The following is an 8,553-nucleotide window of genomic DNA, read 5'->3' as shown; positions in this document are numbered from 1 at the left end:
GGCAGAGCTGGAGACACTGCGTGCAGAGACCTGGAAACCCTGGAGAAGATGAAACTCTATAGACTGACCGAGACGAAGACTGGCGTTAAGGAGCGTGGGGAACTTGGGGAATATGGCTACATGTGACTCTCGATGGAGTCTGTTCTGGCCTGGGGGGAGAGCAGCCCAGAGGGGGCCTCACGAGTAAGGGAAAAGGCAGGTTTTCCTGAAGGGGGGTATGTCAGTCGGTGGCTGGCACCTGGAACTGAAGTAGGTCCTGCACCCGTGTTGGGCCAATGAAGGGGGCAAGGCAGCACCTGGGGCTATCAGGGGCAGAGGGCATTCCGGAGAGAGAGGGGCTGTGAGAAGGAACTGGTTGAGGGAGACTGGGGTAGGAAAGGGGAGGAAGCAGCTGCCAGAGTCCCCGGAGATGCAGAAAGTGAGCTGAGAAACTGTCTTGATTCGTTCCACTTTGGGACTAAACTGCATCAGAGCCTTGGTGTGGCAGTGAGCCCTTGGCAAGCTGGGGAGAAGCCCGGCCATGCAGTGGGTCCCATTGCGTCCTCTGGACGGAGTCTCCTGTAGCCCTAGGCTGTGACAGACGCTGCCTTCAATCCGATCTCCCCTCCCCTGCCAGGGTCTCCCTCACTCTCCCCACTCATGTGTCTCTGTCCCTGGCCACATGCTGAGCTCCTGCATCTCCCTCTCAAACCAATATGGAGCTGCAGGTGTCCAGCCTCTGTGTCTGCCCTGTGCCTTTGTGCCGTCAGCCCCTCTCTGCTTTGTGTCTTGGGGTGTTTGACCCTGGCTAACGCTTGGGGCTGCAGTTTGTGTGGAAGCCGGATGCACAGTTAAGCTCTGCCCTTCTCCATGAAGGGAGGGAGCAGCTCTTTGTGTTGTCGGTGGGGCTGTGATCACCAAGGTGCAGAATGTGTCACATGTTGGGCTCTGGGGTTTTAACTGGTGGTTTTGTAGCCCTGCAGCCAGCTCCTCCTAGGCAGGGCGTGTACAGACCATGGTGCCGTGTTAAGGCCAGGCTGAGACGGGCCGTAACCATCACTCCACCACTCCATGATCTCTGGGGGGTTACAATAAAATAAATCCCTGATCTGACCTTCCTCCCTCCACCCTGGGTTTGGGTTCATTTTGCCAAATAGAAGCTGAAAACCAAGACCACGGCCTGCCCCCATTTTGCTCTTCTCTACTGTTAGGTTCCCTCCTGCACCGCAGTTTGTGAGCCACACCTACAATTCCCATGGTATCTTAGCCCAGGATATCGCATTCTCCCCCCAACCGCCTTCCCAAGGTACGAGTCACTCCTATTGACTTCACCTTGGAGACGCTGTCTCCCTGCGGGGAGAATCGGGCCCCAATGGCTTTCAGTAGATGGGTTTATAGAGGTTTCAGGCCCCACAACAACGTTTTGGGCATTGCTCTGTGGTTTGGGTTCAGCGTGCGGCTGCGAAGCTGATTGGGGGGGCAGGAAGTGGACGCAGGGGGGGTGATAGGCAGGCAGCAGGAACCGGAGGTTAAACAGAAGTGCACAACTGAAGTAACGTGTTGCTGGCCCCTCTCCCTTTTCTATCCCCGCCAGCCGTGTGCTACTAATACTAACTGACCCTGTCCCATGTCCCCGGGTCGTGCTCCCAGTCCCCCTGGGGCAGATGATGGAGTTCTGATTTCCCAGAATGCCTGCAAGGAGATCTACAGACCCCACGCTGGGCAATACAGGGGGAATGAGCTCGTGTGGTCCAACCCAGCATGGCTCTGAGAGGTGCCAGACTTGGAGGGGGGCTTAAAGGAGAAGACAGCACAGCTGGAGCAGACTGCAGAGGACAGAAGCTAACGGCCCTCAGCTCCTGGGAAAGGGCTGGCTGACGGCAAGAGCTTTGTGGATGCCCGATGGCTCCCTGAGCTGAACCAGCCCTGGGGGACTATTATTCGCTGCTAGCCTGTGAGCCCCGTTCGGACGCTCAGGAAGCGGTGGCTCCACCTTGCCGATGGAAGAACTGCTTTGGGGTCATTGACCACCCCTTTCAGAGCCGCTCATCAGTGGCTTGGCCAGAGGGGCTCTTACGACCACAGCAGCAGGGCAGAGCGCTTGGATGTGGCCGACCAAAGGCCTTGCCCTGGCCCCTCGGGGCATCCTGGGAGAGGAACGTGGTAACAGTGCCGCTGCGCTTCCTGCTTTCCCCTCGACCGGTGCACCCGGCCATTTCCCCTCCCTATCCCTTGGGGGCCATGGACAGGGCTGTTCCCTCTCTGGGATGGCAGCCTGGTCTCCCCTGTGCTGGAGCCCAGCTGGGGTGGAAGAGCGACATGGGGGGCCATGCTGGTTCTGATGGGGAGGAGCAGTGCACCAGGCAGGGACTCTGCTCTGCTGTGTGGCTGGGAGCAGGGGCCTGGCAGAGGGGCACAGGATGGGTTTATAGAAAATGCAAAAAACGAAGGGAGGCAAGATCTCTCGAATGGATTTTATTGTCAGTTTCTAAATGGCCCAAAGGGCTGGTCCCTGCTCCATGCCCCAGAGGAAGGCGAAAAACCTCCAGGGTCTCTGGCCAATCTGCCCTGGAGGAAAATTCCTTCCTGACCCCAAACATGGCGATCAGTTTCACCCTGTGCATGCGAGCCAGGACCACAGTGGGGAAAGAGCCCACTGGGCACTATGGTTACATAACCTGTCCCACGCCCCTCCAGGGGATTGTCTGTGTCCCAGTACTAACCAGTGGCCAGTTCTTTCTTCTTTGCTTCCATTCCGGCAGATGGGACCAGCTGCTCCCCTTAGCCCAAGAGGTGACCCCAGGCAACTTTTGAACATTATTTTTGAATACTCACCACACTAGCTCTGTTTCCTACATCTGAAAGTCTAACCAAAGCCACTGACAAGCAGGTTCATCATCTCCTCATAAAGATGAATCCCCTGAGGTCTGCCATGCCCCTGAGCTCCTCTCAGATCCTGAGATGTGTGATCAGCTGTAACAAACTCTTTGACACAACTTAAGTTAGTAATTTTGTAGAGTTGATTATATGCTCATTTGGTAGACTTACCAAATGCTGCTTACCGTTCCTCAGAGCCAATTCTGTTGCTTTATTGAATGAAGGGTCTTTTTCATGGTCTCATATCTTACGAGATCCAATTGTCCTTTCAGGTGTTGGATCTGTTCAGCTCCATTCCTATTCCTTTGTGCTCAAATCCTGAGCGTCTGTAACTCTTCTCCTGAAAAGACAAATCAGCTTCACAAACTAGTTCCTGCAGAGCACAGCTGTGGCTGTAGAGAGCAGCATTTGACAGGTAACTTGTTTGCTTATTATCAGATTTACAGGCCCATAAATGTCCACGATGCGTCATGATCTCCTCCATTTAGCAATAAGAGAATCCTAAGCGCTCACCTCTGTCAGGGACGGTCTCCTGCCTTGTGGGTTTGAAACTTGATGGTGATAAGGGATTGTCTTCCCATTCTAGTCAAGGAAGGCAACTTTTTTCCCTCTCTGCAGGTCTGGGAACATGTGTTCCTTTATTCTTATGTAATATGACTGCTTATCGTCCTCAACCCCTGGGAGATCAGATCAGCTGCATTTCTTTCACCTGAAGGGAAACCAGATCCATTAATTTCTCCATTATGAGGTGAGTTCCTTACCTCTTGGCAGCAGTGATGAGTTTCACTGGTTTCCTTCCTGCAGATATCTCAGATCTTCTCGCAACTTCCTGAAGTTTTCACACCCTCAAAGTTCAAATCAGCTGCATTTCTCTCATCTGAAAGTATAACAGGATCTATTCATTTCCACCTGAACATTAAAGAAATGTGCTTTTTTTCTTCCCAACTGACATGCCTGGTTCAGCAAGTTGCATTTGCATTAATCCCTACAAGAGCACAACAGCCCTCTGGTCTTCTTCCGTCTGGAGATGTGCGATGTGTGACCTATTTATTTGGTCTGTAAGTGTTGCTTTGGCATGAGGTTCATTTGACAACCAGGGAAACGTCAGTGCTTACCTCCATGTCTGTGTTCTGCTGACTTGCTTCATATTAAGATTTGCAACTAGCTGAACTATTTGAAGTGACTGTTTGTTTTCTGTTTGTTGTTCCTTGAAATAACAGCGTCTTCTCATTGGAGTCCTCCATGGATTGAGCAGCTGGCAAGTCCATGTTACTTTGTCTTGCCTCTGCTTTTCACACTCTCCCCATGACAAGTAAGGTCCACCACAGTTCTTCTCCCTGAAAGGAAACTCCACACCACTTGATATACACATGGATGTTTGGAGACTGGTATTTCTTACCTCCTTGCCCGGGACAGCCACTTACCCTCACTTCTCCCTGGTAGGAATGGCCACCTGGTCTGTTCACGTCTCCAGTTAGCAAAACCTGACAATGATTTATTATTATTCATTACCAGTTATGAAGAGTCATCAACAGAAATGGTTCCTTCCCATCCAAACCATTCGGCTTCTACAGACTTTCCAGTGCTCACTTACTTGTCAGTGATGTTCCACCACAAGGCTTTGATTCTTCGAGGTACAGCCAGCTACACTGGTTACAACTTGAAGCATATAATTGGCTGCTTTCCTCTTTCTGAACTAGAAGTAAAAGATATCGTTACCTGTCTATTAAATTCAGCAACCTCTTATCTTCCCCCGCCCCCTTAATGGTCAGACCTTCATTCCACCTGAAAATAGAAATAGAGCCAGTTATTCCTGCCCCTGTGCTGAGAGGAGGTGCGTTCCTTACCTCTTGATAGAAATGATCAATTCCACTGACTTCTTCTTCACATTTGATAAATAAGCAACAATGATCAATTCTGCACAAAGAGAATCAGCTGGACAACTCATCTCTGCAAATGGAAGAGCAGGTTAAATGCTCATCTTCAGACGCTGGTTAGTTGCACTTTTTCTGTGATACGTCCTTGTTGGAACAACCAACCATTAACCGGGAAGGGGAAAGGAGAAGATGTCATGATCATTGGTTAGAATTACAAACTTTCCTTACCTCTCAACAGGTAACTCCCACTTTTTTATTGCTTTATTCAGGACAGCAACTTCTTGTGCCCTTTCGAGAGGTGATGATTTCATCCGTTAAATTTCTTCCACCTGAAAGTATGTCCAGAACCATTGACTGTTTGTTTGGGCAATGGCGTATTGTATTTCTTACCTCCTTAAAGGGCCGGATCCGCTAATTCCTTCCAGTATCCTACAGCCATCTGTCATCCTTGCATCTCAAAATCTGACCTGCTGCAAAGATCAATGTTTGACAGAGTATTTTTGTCAGGCAACAAATGTTAATGATTTGTCCTTGGATTCATTTTGTAACAGTGAGTATAAACGCACACCTTCTGTGGGATGGTTTATCTTGTTTCTCTCCATACAATCAGCTGTTTTGTTCCAAATCTAGTTGGTACAAGTGGCTTCCTTATTCTGAAGCTAAAGAAATCCGTCCAGTTCTTACCCCCACCCACTTCCTCTGTGCATCTCCTTTCTCTTGCAGCCTCTTTGCCCATTCCTTTTTCATGTCTCTCTCCTCACCCATTTCCCTTCCCTCTTTCTTCTCCCTCCCTTCCTCAGTTCCCTGGTGTTTTTCCTCACTAATTCATACTCACTCACTCCCTCCCCCCGCAAGTTATCTGATGCCTTGTCCCTGCCTTGTTTCTTTCATCCTTCTGTCTCACATTCCCTTCTTTAGCAATGGAAGCAGGTTGGTTGCAGAAGGCCCTACTCCATCACCCTGGTGCCTGTACTCAGACCCACAGGCAGCAGCCATGTGCTCTGGGTGACATCCTGGTGTGAAATCCTGCAGCCCCTGGTGGCCGACCCAACAATCACTGCATCACAACAGAGTCACGGGTCATCGTCATCACCTCCTCATCTGGGCAAAGTGATCTGCCCCCCATCCTCTCAGGGGAGGTGTAGGGGGAAAGCTCTGGCTGGCTCTGAACTCTCAAATGACACTTCAGATCTAGAGTCACCAGCTGGGGCTCTGTCTGTGACAGTGAGTTACAGGCTCACGAACGGCTCCTTTCCCTGTGACTTGGATGGAGTGGGACTTACACAGCCCTCACCTATGAAAGCTTACGTCATAGTTCCCTTCCCCTGCCTGTCTCCACCTCTGGGTTTGTCTCGGTCACCACCCCTACGGTGGAATGTTCCACTTCCATCACAATGGGCCAATGCTGAGCAGGGCTGAGTTCCTGCATCTCTCTCGGGGAACCGGTGGGAGCTGCAGGTGCCCAGCCCCTCAGGACTAACCCTGTTGGCTTCATTTCATGGCACCGTGCTGTGCCCTCCATCTTGGGGTCTAGGCCACTTGCTGCAGACCCACCAGGGGACTGACACCCAGCGCCTCCTGTACTGGGGAATCCAGGCAGGGGTTTCAGTGTTAGCTGGAGATGGGCTGATACCAGACCCATCACTCCCCCCTTCCATGATCGCTGGGGGCTCTGATAAAAGGGCACCTGTTGTTGGCTGTGTGGGCCCATACGCTGTCCTGGCTCTGGCCAGGTAGCTGGCCCAGCAGACCTCAGTCAAACTACCCGATTTGCTTGGCCAGATTTGTTGTCAACAAAGCACTTGTACTCACACCCCATAGACTCTGCGTGGACACTAGGACACGGACGCCCCTGAGAATGGACCAGCTCAGTCAGCAGTGGGACTTTCCACTGTCCCTTTGGCCAGATGTATCTTCCTTGACCCCTTTTATACACTGATACAGACAAGTTGTGTATTACCCCTCTCACGTGGTTAGTTGTTCAGATATAGATATTCAGGCCTGTCTACAAAGGCCTGTACTTTAAGAATTTAGGTGTATTCTTATCACTTGGCTAGTTATAGAGATATAAAAGAATCAAAATCACTGTCTGCCGGTGTAAGGGCCTTCTCTTACTGTGACAGTCTGAGGTCCTGTGCTTAGGCTAAGGCCTTTGGCTAAGCAGCAGAGGCGTCCAAGCTGGGAAACAACCGGTCACCTCCTCCCATTCCAAACTAGTCCCATTGAAAGAAGGTGCTACTGGACTCTTAGGCACTCTTAGGACAGGATTGTATTCCTATCACCTCCAGAGAAAGGGAAGTGCCTAGAAGATGTAAAAGAAAACTTAGTTTGAGAGCATCCTGTCTGGCAAGAACTCACTTATCAATACCTGGGATGTGAAATCCTCACTTCTGTATTGTTTTGTCATTATAGTTCCCACTTTTCTATTGTTTGTCTGTATAATCTCTGTCTGGTTCTGTGATTGTTGCTGTCTGCTGTATAATTAATTTTATGGAGTGTAAACTAATTAAGGTGGTGGGATATAATTGTTACAATACGTTAGGATTGGTTAGTTAAATTTCAGGAAAATGATAGCTTAAGGTATAGCTAAGCGGAACTCACGTTTTACTATATAGTCTGCAGTCAATCAGGAAGTGGGGGTGTGGGTGGGTGGGTGTGGGGAGGGGAAATGGGAACAGGGAATGGGGATGGGGAAACTGGAATCATGTTTGGCTAAGGGCAAGAATTGGAACAGGGACACAGGTGTAAGGCTCTGGTGTCAGAGCTGGGAAGGGGGACACTAAGGAAGGAAACTGGAATCATGCTTGCTGGAAGTTTACAACAATAAACATCGAATTGTTTGCACCTTTGGACTTGGGGTATTGTTGCTCTCTGTTCATGCGAGAAGGACCAGGGAAGTAAGTGGGTGAAGGAATAAGCCCCCTAACATCTTGGTGCCGGTGACTGACTCGGATGCATCGCACTGGTTAGGTGAGTGGCAGCCTGTAAGTCCCCCTCCCCAACAGTCCGCGCAGCTGCTTGGAGGGGGTATCGCGAACTCTCGTGATGGTAGTTGCGGGTTCTGGCAAGCCAGGGTAAAGGATTTTTTGGATAAATGGATGAGGAAGAACCAGGGCCCATACCAGGTGCAGGGGTCAACCTGGGATGAGATTAAAAAGGAAATGGAGGAAGTGTTAGGGGACCCGGAGGGATGGGGGGTGGCTGAGGAGCCCACCCTCCTTGGTATGTGGGTAGTGGAAGAAGGTCCCTGCCCATGGGGACTGAATGCCTTCCAAGGAAAGGAGGCACTTCAGTCTGCTTGTGAGAGGGTTGAAGTAAGGGCAGCATTATGGGAAGCTGCCAGGAATCTTTCAAGTTTGGCACTGCTTCAGCAAGGGCTGCTGAAGGGTTGTAAATTAGTTAGGGGTAGTGAAAGATGATGTGGCCCAAAAGGGTTTATAGTCAAAAGCAGAGTTAACAGACGACCTTTAGAGACTGGAGCTGGGACTTGGTCCTGGGGGAGTGGAGAGAAAGAAGGGCGGGGGGGAAGTTTCAAAGTGCAACCTGCCTTTCCACACCCCTTTGTTTTTCTGAGGTTTTAATGGAGGGTACTTTGGATACTTATGTGAGATGTCAAGAAGGAAGTTTTTGTTTAATGATAAAACCCAGTTATATAAAGGTAACTGTATGTGCAACTCTGTGCAGTCACATTGGATGGAAGCTTGGCAATTAAATTATCCAAGGTGGTCAGGTCGAGTGGTTACTACCACCACTAGGCTTCTGTCCCCAGAAGCCTCTACAGCTCTTCTGAGGGAAAATGGGCCCTTTTCCTACAGAAATG

The 8,553-nt window shown here is 50.3% G+C and overlaps 1 long non-coding RNA gene across 1 annotated transcript; it reads right to left on the bottom strand.

Moving 5' to 3' along the window:
• Positions 1 to 2,448: 2,448 nt before the first annotated feature.
• Positions 2,449 to 5,099, bottom strand: LOC141996773 (uncharacterized). The gene is made up of 3 exons (XR_012641607.1): positions 4,962 to 5,099; positions 3,370 to 4,552; positions 2,449 to 3,196 (listed from the first exon to the last, which is right to left on the bottom strand). It is a non-coding gene; the product is annotated as an uncharacterized LOC141996773 (long non-coding RNA).
• Between the last annotated feature and the right edge of the window lie 3,454 nt (positions 5,100 to 8,553).

This window comes from Natator depressus, chromosome 12, assembly GCF_965152275.1.
Source record: "Natator depressus isolate rNatDep1 chromosome 12, rNatDep2.hap1, whole genome shotgun sequence".
NCBI classification, from domain to species: domain Eukaryota; kingdom Metazoa; phylum Chordata; order Testudines; family Cheloniidae; genus Natator; species Natator depressus.
This window is presented reverse-complemented; position numbering and strand designations above follow the sequence as displayed.